At 44.4% G+C, this 12018-nt stretch overlaps 1 pseudogene; it reads left to right on the top strand.

The window, feature by feature from the left end:
• The first annotated feature begins 5234 nt into the window (after positions 1–5234).
• LOC102848446 lies at positions 5235–10162 on the top strand (annotated as a pseudogene).
• The last annotated feature ends 1856 nt before the right edge of the window (positions 10163–12018 follow it).

Below are 12018 nucleotides of genomic sequence, written 5' to 3'. Positions count from 1 at the left end.
GATTATATCTCAACATCAAGAAAACAAAAACTCTCACCACTGGGTCAATATATAATATTATGAGAGATGGAAAAAAGATTGAAGTTGTTGATTACTTCATTTTGCTTGGATCCATATTCAAACCCCTTGGTACCAGGAGTTGAAATAAAACAATGTGTTGTATTCAGTAAATCTACTGTCAAGTGCCTTTCTAAAGTTCTAAGGAGAAATGATGTCAGTTTAATGACTAAAGTGTGCCTAATCCCAAGCCTTGGTATTTTCCATTACCTTTTTTTGCCTTTGAAAGTTGGACAAGAAATAAGGATGACAGAAAAAAAATTGATTCCATTGGATTGTCATGTTGGCAAAGACTATTAAAGAGAGTATTGAAAGAATATTTACTATCAACAGAACACACAAATCTGTCTTGAAGGAAGTGAAAGTACTCCATAGAGATAAGCATAATGCAACTTCCTTTCACTTACTTTGGAGATATTTTAAGGAGAAATTACTATTCCATGGATTGCCAAAACAACAAACAGATATGTCTTGGGAAAAGTGTAGCCACTATGATCCTTGGAGGTAAAGATTGCAAAACTTAGTCTCTCATACTTTGGGCATGTTGCTCGGAGAGGTTATCACTTGGAAAGGACACCATGGTTGTAAAGATGGAGGATCAGCAAAAGAAAGGATGCTCAATGAGACGGATTGATACAGTGACTACAGCAACGGGCTCCGGTGTGTCAGAGACTATGAAGATGGCACAGGATAGAACAGGGTTCAGATCTGTTGCTCATAGGGTTGTTATTGAGTTGTACTGGACTCAATAGCACCTAAAAATAATAACTTCTTAGAGAGAGAGAGAGAGAAGAAAGCGCATCCCAGGAGAATGAGAGTATGAAGATGGTACAGGATAAGCCAAGGTTCAACTCTGTTATTCATAGGGTTGCTATGAGTCAAAGTTGACTTGAAGACATGTAACAACACTTAAGAGTCTATACTCTGAATTTAAACTTTTAACATCATAAACTATAAGAAAATAAATTAGTGTTTTGCTAAAGCCATCCACTCTTGATACTTGTATTATAGCAGCACTGATCCTTAGATTCACCATACTATATTTTTTTATTCCATTACTCAAATTCCGGAGCTCTGGTGGCCTAGTGACAAGAAGCTGTGCTTCAATTCCAAAGGCTCTCAGAGACCACCAAATGTTCCACAGGAGAAAGATGGGCAGTCTCCTCCCATGTGATTAACTACCTCTGAAATCCTGCTGGAGGGTCAGCTATGACTTGATGGTACACAACAACAACTACAACAACTCAAGTATTATTTATGAAAGTCTTAAGGAAAAGGAAAGTATACTTTATATATCTATCTCTATCTCATTTATCTATATCATATCTATCTATCTATCTATCTATCTATCTATCTATCTATCTATCTATCTATCATCTATCATCTATCATCTATATCTGCTCTTTCTGTTATTCCTTCCTCTTTCCTGGTGCCTCCAATCTCCTTAGTTCAAAATTTCCTGTCTGAACATTTTTTTTATTCAATCTTTATAAGGATGGATTTGTCAGAAACAATTTTTTAAAGTAGTCTTTATCTGAAAATGTTTTTATTTTCTTTTCAGTCCTCAAGGGTAGTTTCACCATGGCAGTTCTTTTATTTTAACCCTTGAAAAATATATTGCATCATTTCATTCTTTTCTTCTTAGTTTCTAAGGAGAAATGTACTGTCATTCATATAAATTTTCCCACAATAAATTCATTGTTCCTTTTTGGCTGCTTCCTTTGTCTTTAGCTTTTAAAATTGTATTGTCTTAATATGGATTTTTCTCTCTATTCTGTGTAATAATTTGTTCAGCTTTTTGGTTCTATAGATTTGTACCTTTTGCCATATTGGAAAGATGTCAGGTATATTGTTTTCAAATAGTCTTTCAATCCTACTTTTTGTCATTCTTCTTCTACGATTCTGATGTTATAAACATTGAATCTTTTCTTAGCATCTCACAAGTCCCAGAGGCTATTTTTATTTATTGTTTCATTTTCTTTTCTTTCTTTCTGTGGTTCAGCTTAAATGAGCACTATAGTTTTGTCCTCAAGTTCACTGATTCTATTGCATGCCATCTTTTATTGAGCCCATTTGGAAGGCTTTTTTGGGTTATATTTTGTTGTTATATTTTAAGTTCTGTAATTTTGACTTTTAATGTCATGTATTTCTTTGCTGAGAGGTTCTTTTTTTGCCCATTTGTTTCAAGAAAATTTGTAATTGGTTTTTAAAACACTTCATGATGATTGTATTATAATCCTTGTCAGATAATTCTAGTATCTGATACATTCTATTGTTTGGTGTCAACTGATTGTCTTTGCTCATTTAAGTTGCAAGTTTATGGCTGTTGGTAGGATGAATACTTCATGATTCTATGCTATACACTTAATCCATTTCAGTAGACTTTGTATGCTTCTTCAATCACTTGTTTTAATAGACAGCCACTCTGTTTGTATTTAATATTAATGCCCTGGACAGTTTAATATTTACAACCTTTGCATTATAATTTTTATCTGCTCAGTTCCCACTCTTGTAGCTGCCTGAGGTCTTTGGCAGGGTTTCCCCAGGTTAAGGGTTTGGATGTTTCTTGGCGAAGAGGGGTGGGCTCCCTAGAAAGTCTTCTCACTGCCCCACTGTTCCAGGGAAGGTGAGCCTCAGGACAAGGGGATCAGAGAAGCATCCTGGACAGACTCATTAGCCTTATCTAGGTCCCTTACCTACAAGTTTAGTGTCTCTGGATAGGGAAGGCTAATTTGGGGTCCTCAGAGACAATGAATTTTGTCTCATTGGGATATTAGGAATCTCTAAGAAGCCTCATCAAAGTGCCACAATGACACCGCACAGCAGTGGTGATCACTGGATACAGCTGAGAGCCATAATGTTATCCTTCTCTAGAGAGCTATCACTCAATTTTGAATGATTTACCACACTCTAGTCTTCTGCCGCTCAAATGAGATCCTCAGATTAACACTTGTCCTCCTCCCCCACCCTGCCATCTCAAGAGTTAATTCTGAAATACAGACATAATCTTATAACTCCTGCTGAAAGATCACATGAACAGTAAACAACTTGGGTCTCAGAATCTAAATTCTTAGTTTCAAATCGATTCCATCCCTTAAAAGCTGTGTAGCCTTCAGTAATTTAATGAAGGTGTCTCTGCTTTTGGTTTCCACATCTGTTGGTGGAGATGATTGTGAACGTTGTTTCCTAGATTTCTTGTTATACTGACTGAATTAATATGGGTAAGATGCTTAGGACAATGCCTGATGCACAGTCAAAATAAACCCCAAACCAAAAACCCCTCTGCTGGAGAGTCAGTTTCCTCCAGCAAGCTTCTTAGGTAGTGTGAGGTTTCAGTTATTGTCCAACTTTCAAATGAACATGTTGTCAGGAGGGAGCAGTCTTTGGGGGGAAAAACAACAAACAAATAACATCAGGCTAGGAAAGGTTGAAGATCAGAGAAGGAGAGGAAGAATCTCAACAAGATGTATTGATACAATGATGGTAGCAATGGGCTGAAGTGTGTCAGAGATGGTGAGGATGTCCCAGGGTAGGATAGGTATCAGATGAGTTGGACATGAGGCTACTATGAATTGTCCTCGATAGCACAAAACAACAACATGTCTTTTTATAGGAGACTGCCTGTCTTTCTCTTGTGGAACCGCTGGTGGAACTACCTACCATTGGCTGTTCAGTTAGAAGCCAGATATATTATGTACTGTGTCACCAAGTTTGACAACAATGTTAGGAAAAAAGTACTCTGTAGTGCCTACTAGGAAATCCAGGGTGGTACAAATGTTACGTACCCAGTTGTTGTTGTTATTGTAAAGTGCTGTCGAGTCGTAGGAGACTCATAGCGACCCTGTGAACGAAAGTCCTCGACACTCGCGTGCGTGACTTTCATCCTTTCTCCAAGTTCATAGGGTTTCTGAAGGCAAGCTATTTACAGAAATGCATGCCACTCCTGCTTCCAAGCTTGTTTCAACCAGGGAGTGCCACCAAACACTGTCCACCATGGGTAACCATTATCGCATTTGACACATCAGTGTCACAGTGTTCAGTTTCACGGCAACCACGAGTTACCTCTGTATGGCAAGTGGACACACCAGGGCTATACAACCTAGAAGACTGTTTGAATAAAACAAAACAAAACAAAACAAACAAACAAACAAAAATAAACAACAGTGAAAGACAGGCCAAAGGGCCGCAGATCAGAGTCACCCACCTTTGGCTTGGTAGCATCACTTTCGGTCCACTAGGCCAATTGGTCTCTCTCTTTGTTGTTAAGTGCCATTGACAAATGGAATCCATTTAGAGGCATCTCAGAAGAAAAGCCGTAAATGTCATAGTCTTGCAAATCTTAAGGGATATAGTTATACTTGGTACACATGGGATGAATAATGAGTTGGCATCAAGTTAAGGGCTACAAGTGTTTTGTTTTATTTGAGTAGAGAAATTGTGCAACTTTTTGTCCTGGAATTCAGGGTTCATCAATATCAAGCTCAAGACTGTCCAACCTCTTTTTCTGCTGTGTTCTCAATCACATTTGCCCAGGGCCCTGCCCTTTAGACATACCTGGTCTTGATGTCATCTCTGCCTTGACTGGTTTCTCCCTGTCTTTGATGCTGCCACTGAAGAATCAAGCTCCCAAGATGACTCAACTCCTCCTTTTCCCACCTCCCACTATGTGGTACATTCCCCTATTCTGAACTCCTGGACCTCTTATTTCTGTCTTTGTCATGGTGGTGAACTTAATTCACTCATCAATATTTATTGAACATCTTCAATGTGCCAGGCACTGTGCTGGGAACTGAGGGTGAAGATGTATGGGAGTCTTGCCTTCATGGAACTGACATTGTAGGAATAGAGACCGGGGTCATCTGCTTTATCAGTGATGCCTCAATCTAACAGACATTGTGCTGGTAATGTTAGAGTCCCAGTGGGCCTGATAAAAACTTCATTACTTTGAATCTAGACTGTGCATAACTTGGAAGATGGAGAGTGAACACTCCCTTTATCATGGATAAATGCTTGCCAGAGAATGAGGCTCATAATGAGCTCCTTTTACAGACCCCCAGATGAGACAAGAGTCTGTCCATCACCAGAGGTGGTAGTGGACCACATAGGTATCCCTACATTCAAGATGTTGGGGAATATTGCTATAAAACCTAAGTCAGTGTGTAGAAGAGTAGGCAGACATGAATTCTGGGCAGTCTGGCTCCCAGGGGAGAGTGAGAGGTAAGAAATATGAACTTGTCCATCTTCTCCCCCAGCATCACCTAGCTCTGTGGAAGAGAGGAGACCAGGAGTATCATGGGGAGATCCCTTCCCAGAAAGCACTTTGAACTTTAAATAACTGGGTAATAATGTGACCAGAAAGCATTAAAAGAAGATGGAAGGAGTATACAGATTCATTGTGCCATAAGGAATTGGTGGACACAGAAGAATTTCATAAAACAAAATATGAGCAAGAGCCTGTGGTGGTGAAGGAAGAAGTTCAAGCTGCTCTGAAAGAATTGGTAAATAATGAGGCCGCAAGAATTGATGGTTTACCAATTGACATATTTCAGCGAACAGATGCTGCCCTAGATGTGTTCATCAGGTTGTGCCACTAAGTTTGGAGAAAACCCACCTGTCCTACTGGCTGGAAGAGATCTATATTTGTTCCCATTCCAAAGAAAGGTGATCTGATAGAGTGTGGAAATTATCAAACAATATCATTGATATCACATGCAAGCAAGATTCTGCTGAAGATTATCCAAAAATGTCTGGAACAACACATCAACAGAGAACTGCTTGTAGTGCAGGGTGAATTTAGAAGAGGATGCGGCAGTTGGCATATTATAGCTAATGCCAGATGGATCTTGGCTGAAAGCAGAGAGTGCCAGAGGACTGTGTATCTATGTTTCATTAACTATGTATGCAAAGGCTTTTGTGTATGGACAACAAACTGAGGTTGACTCAAGAATGGGAATCTCAGACACTTGATTGTACTTATGTGAAATCTATACCTGGACCAAGAGGCAGTTGTCAGACAGAGCAAAGAAACACTCCATGGTTCACAATTGGGAAGGGTATGCATCAGGGATGTGTCATGTTTCCATATCTTTTAAATCTATATGAGGAACAGACTCTGTGAGGAGAAGTGTGGCATCAAGATTAGAGGTAGACTCATCAATAATGTGCGTTATGCAGATGATACAACCCTGCTTGCTGAAACATAGGAGGGCCTGAAGCGCTTGCTACAGAAGGTCAAGGACTGCAGCCTTCAATATGGATTGAAGCTCAACATCAAGAAAACAAAGATTCTCTCCACTGGGTTTATTGGCAGCATCATGATGGATGACGAAGAGATTGAGATTTTGACAGCTTCAGTTTGCTTGGCTCTACAGTCAATACTCTTGGTACCAGCAGCCAGGAAATTAAAAGACAAATTGCACTGGGAAAGTGTGCTGTCAGAGACCTCACCAAAGTAATGAAGAGCAATGATGTCAGTCTGGAGACTAAGGTGAGCCTGATATGGGCCATGGTCTTTGCAATTACTTGCTACGCACCAAAGAGCTGGAGAATGACTAGGGATGATCGAAAGATAATTGATGCCTTTTAGCTCTGGTGCCGGAGAAGAGTATTGAATACACCACGGACTGCTAGAAAAACAAACAAGTTCATCCTGGAGAGGGTGAAGCCAGGCTGCTCCTTGGTGGCAAGGATTCTAAAGCTCTGTCTGACATACTTTGGACATGTTGCAAGGTGGGATTAGTTCTTGGAGAGGGATGTCATGCTTGGGAGAGTGGAGGGACGGTGCAGGAGAGGAAGACCCTCGATGAGATGGATTGATTCAGTCACTGGGGTAATGGAGATGGACATGTCATAGACAATAAGATTGACAAAGGATAGAGCAGGGTTTAGGGCTGTTGTACATGGGGTTGCTATGAGTCTCAGGCAACTCGATGGCACATAACAACAACAACAATGTGACCATTCACTGAAACTGGTCTGTGTGAGGCACAATGCTCATTGCCTCAAAGAAGGTTATATGAAGATTTAGAAAAATAAACCAATAAAAACCCCTGGGAAATTAAGGAATCAGGAATTGGACTCGGATTTGACCCAATGCCCTTACTCTTAACAGTCCCTTCTCAAGTGGTCACGCGGGGTTCTGGCTCTGCCAGACCTCACCTGCCTCTTGGGATGACTCATTTCACACTGGTTGTCAGAATGAGCTTTTTTTCTCTTTCATCCCAAGAACTCTCTCCTGGAAGATTTTACTTACTGGTCCTTGTTTTGCCCTCTGGGGCTACACAGAGTGAGTTTATCTCTTACTAACCGGAAAAGAAATTAAATAAACTCCATTAAAGTGTGTAATCTCATAGACAGGATGCAAAATTTCTGTGCTTTAGACATTTTCCCCAGTGATTACTAACACCATGGAAATTGCAAGGATTAGAACTTCACTGGAAGTGAGGAGAGATTGTGTTACTAAGAAAGTACAAATGAGCCAGAACTCCCGGCCCCAAAGACAGGCTGGGCTTGGCACTAAATCAGGAGGCAAACTTGTGCTCCCTGACTCTGTGGGGGCACACAGGATATCTAGGGTTTGCTGAGGAAACTGGGAAGGGTAGGAGTGAGTGGTAGTGGTGATGGTGGGTTAATAAGCCTGGTAATTTGGTGCCAGGCTTTCTTGAAAATATTAATTTTCTGTATGAATGTGCTAAAAATGACAGAAGATACTACCGAGGCTAATATCCTTACCCAGACCTGACAGTACTAGACGTTCATCCACTACTACCAGTTGTCCTTCCCTCTACTTTCCTGCCTGCCCTAGGCAGCAGGGATTGTGCCCTAAGGAACATCATGGAAACAAGACTAGAGTTCAAACTTCTTACTCTGCAGCCATAATCCAGATAAAAGTCTTACTTGTGTAAGACTGAAGCACTTTTTGAAAAATAGCAAAGATTTCAGTCTTCATTATGGATTATATCTCAATATCAAGAAAACAAAAATTGAGGGCTCATCTCCATAGGACTGTGTAGCGGCATTGTGGGCTCTGGAGTCCCAACGCAGCTCTTCCTCCAAGGCGTGGCCACCATCTTCATGTGGCCTTCATGTGCAGATCCCGGGCCTCTATGGCGCCCAGGGCGTCCTGCCAGCTCGCAGGACCCTTCGGCCGCAGGGTAAGGGTCGCTGGCAGCAGTTGAGTGGACACAGTTCAGGGCCTGGAGCTGCTGGGGCTGCTGGGCGCCCTGCTGGCCCTTAGGGCACTCCTGCTGCATCCACTGCGCCACTGCCTCCACCTACCTGCTTCTGTAGGCTGCCTACCTGTCAGCCAGCCAGGTGGGCCAGGTGTCCTTCTACTTCCTGTGGGCCTCGCTGCTCCTGGAGACTGGTTTCTAGCAGTGCTGGTGGTGGCCCTGCTGTAGCAGTGCCTCTTTGGAAAGCAGGCCCCTCATGGCGAGCTGGCAGGAGCAGCTCCCTATAAAGCTCTCCCCTTCTGGCTAGTCCACTGGCTGCTCTTCTGGCTCACGTTCGCCCCGGGGGGGGTGGGGTGGGGGGGGTCAAGCTGACCAGCCGCTGCCCTGCATGGTGGGGGCTCACGGCCCTTATCACCACGAGACACAGTGCCTGCCCACACCTGCTACCTGGTTTGCCCACCACCTGCCCGTCTGGCTGCGCAGGCTCAATGTGGCTGCCGCCTTCCTCATCGAGATCACAGTCTCGCCCCTGTTCTTCGCCCCTCTCCATCCGCCGCCTGCACTTGGCATCTTTCTGCTCCCAGGTCCCGCTGCAAGCCCTGATCTCCGTCACAGGTAACTACAACTTCTTCAACCTGCTCACCCTGGTGCTCAGTACCTCCTTGCTGGATGACCAGCGCCTGGGTTCGGAGCAGGGATGCTGCCATCGCAAGAAGCTACCCACCTGGCCCAAGACCCTGCTGCCCTGGCTGGCGGGGCTGCTGGAGCTAGATGTGTGTGTATGGACTGCTGGCCCATGGCACCACACACTACCTCAACCTGGAAGTGGACTGGGAACAGCACAGTGTCCACGCCAGAACAGACTTCACCTTCCACCAGTTCTCCCAGTGGCTGGAGACGGTGGCCCCGCCCACCATGTGGCTGGGCGGGGCCTCCCTCACCTGGGCGCTGCTGGCAGCTCTCTGGAGGCAAACACAGGTACGCGGGTGGCCGAGGAGGCTCTGGTCTGCAGTGCAGCTGTTCGTCCTTGGCATGGCCACGGTGGCCATGTTCAACATCAGCCTGGTGCCCTACTCTTACCTCGAGCCAGACACTCTCGGGTGCCTCTGGACTGGGGCCCACCGCCTTTTTTAGTGCTGTGGAGCACCTGTAGCTAACCAGCTCCTAGGACATTTTCTGCAGATGTCTGGGCTGGGAGGGAGACCCGAGGTGGTACTGGAAGGCAGCTAGATGGACACCACTGGACAAAAATCCAAGGCCTGGTGCCTCCTGACAACATGCCCCAATCTGAGCTGACCACCGACCTTCATGGTCCCCCACCAGCCTCGCCTATATTGGCAGATGTGTTTTGCAACTCTGGAGCCACACCTGCCTAGTTCCTGGTTTGCAGGGTCTAGTTCTGAGACTGCTGCAGGGGGAGAAGCCAGTGATCTGACTGATACAGAGCGACCTCACCAGGTGCCCTTTCCACAAGCAGCTGTCCACTTATTTGTGCGCCCAGAGATACAGGTACTGGTTCTGAAGTCTGGGGAGCAGAGCTGGTGTCATGCCGCCAGTGGGTGGAGCAATTCTTCCCGCCCGTGATGCTGGAGGACCCCACCCTGAAGATGCTGCTCACACAGTTTGAACTTTAGGATAAGAGTGCACCGTGTCCCCACAGACCCAGCCTTCTGCCCTAGGCGCTGCACTGGGTGTGCACCCAGCTGTCTCCCCTAGAGGTCCCCATCTTTCTCTCGGGGCTCCTGGTGGCCGTGGGGGCCAACAGGGTGGTGCAGACCCTACTCATCCCTCAAGCCCCTGCACCAAGTAAGGAGGAGAAACATAAGAAAGCTCCCAAGAAGGATCCAAGAGCCACGGAACAGGCCACCTCAGCCCCTAACAACTGCAGCGAGCCTGGGTTCCCTTGGCAGAAAAAAACAGCTATGCTCTGTTGAGACTGGTGTCTGGGGGCTTGTGGTTCAGGCCCCCACTCAGCAGGACACAGCAGCCCTGAGTGCCTTAGCCAAAGCTGCCAGAGCAGACACAGGAAGCATGCTGGCCTACCTGCTGGCTTGCCCTGGTACCCTTGGCTCCACTGGTCACCCCACACCCCAACCCTACATGTCAAAAGACATGTTACATGTTACTTTGCTTCATAAGCAAGTTAAAGTTGCATAAAGAATTGATGCTTTTGAATTGTTCTGCTGGTAAAAAGTATTGAAAATACTTCCAAAAGAACAAACAAGTCTATCTAGAAACAAGTGCAACAAGGATCTCTAAAAGGCGAGGGTGCTGAAACCTCATCTCACAATCTTAAAGCATGTTGTCAGAGGCACCAGGCCTTGGGAAAAAAGAAATCATGCTGGGAAAGGTACAGAGTCAGCTATAGATAGAAAGGCCCTCGATGAGATGGAGTCACACAGAATGAAAAAATGGGATTGACGATGGCAGATTGTGAAGATGGCCCACTAGAAGGCAAGTCTCAGGGCTATTGGTCACAGGGTCCCTATGAGGACACCTAACAGTAACAAAAATGCACTCCACCAAGAGACCTTCCCATCACAACCATTAATCCTGGTTCCTGTCAGCTTTGGTGATAAAAGTGGCCATCAGATGGTGGTGGTGGTGGTAGTTATGTGCCATATATTGTCATGTGTTGTTGTTACAAGTCACTTGTGACTCATAACGTATGTACAGCAGCTCTGAAGCCTGCCCTGTCCTGAGCCAGTCTCACTGACTCCGACACACCTGCCACCATTGCTCTGGTCACTGTATCAATCCATCTCCTCCAGGGTCTTCCTCTCCTTCAGTGTCCTTACATCCTTATTGAGCATGACGTCCTTCTCCAAGGATCAGTCCCTTCTGTCCACATGTTCAAAGTATGTGAAATGGAGCTTCAAATTCCTAGCCTCCAAGGAGAAAATTGACTTCACTCTCTTTAAAGCATACCTATTTGTTTTCTTGGCTGTCCGTGGTATGTTCAAGACTCTTCTCCAGCACCACAACTTAAAGGCTTCAATTCTACTGTCATCCTTAGTCATTGTCCAGCTCCCTGATGCATAGCAAGAATTTGCAAAGAACACAGACTGGGCCAGGCATGCTTTATTCTCTAAACTGACATTGTTGTTTCTCATTACTCTGGAAAGGTCTCTGACAGCAGGTTAACTTGATGCAATTCACCTTTTGATTTCCTGACTGCTGGTACCAAGACTGTTGCTTGTGGAGCCGAGCAAGCTGTAACTGTTAACAGCCTCAGTCTCTTCTTTCCAATGCTGAGAATCTTTGTCTTCATGATGTTGAGCTTTAATCCATATTGAAGACTACTCTCCTTGTCCTTCTGCAGCAAGCGCTTCAGGTCCACCTCAGTTTCAGCAAACAAGGATGTGTCATCTGTGTAACATAGTTTGTTGATGAGTCTTCCTCCAATTCTGATGCCATGTTCCTCCCCGTAAACCCAGCCTTTCGAATGAACTGCATATAGATTGAAAAGGTATGGAGACAGGACACATCAAAAGATTAGCAAATCAACAAGAAATACCCATATTGACAAAGAAAGACATTCTTCTTCAAGCAAAACCTATCATTGGACTTTTGCTTCAAACCATGTATACATTTTCCTGCATTATCTCATAATAATCCCCTCAACAGATCTATATTACATTTTTCATCTCTATTTTACAGAATAAACAAGGTTCAGAGTGACAAAAATGTCTATTCAAGGTCATCCTGCTTGTCATTAAGAGTTACAATTTGGTGGATCTTTACTTTCTCTAATATTGGACCAGCAAATAGATTTCATTTCACCTGGCAA

This window comes from Elephantulus edwardii, unplaced genomic scaffold, assembly GCF_000299155.1.
Source record: "Elephantulus edwardii isolate Elephantulus edwardi_28Jun2011 unplaced genomic scaffold, EleEdw1.0 scaffold00152, whole genome shotgun sequence".
NCBI classification, from domain to species: domain Eukaryota; kingdom Metazoa; phylum Chordata; class Mammalia; order Macroscelidea; family Macroscelididae; genus Elephantulus; species Elephantulus edwardii.
This window is presented reverse-complemented; position numbering and strand designations above follow the sequence as displayed.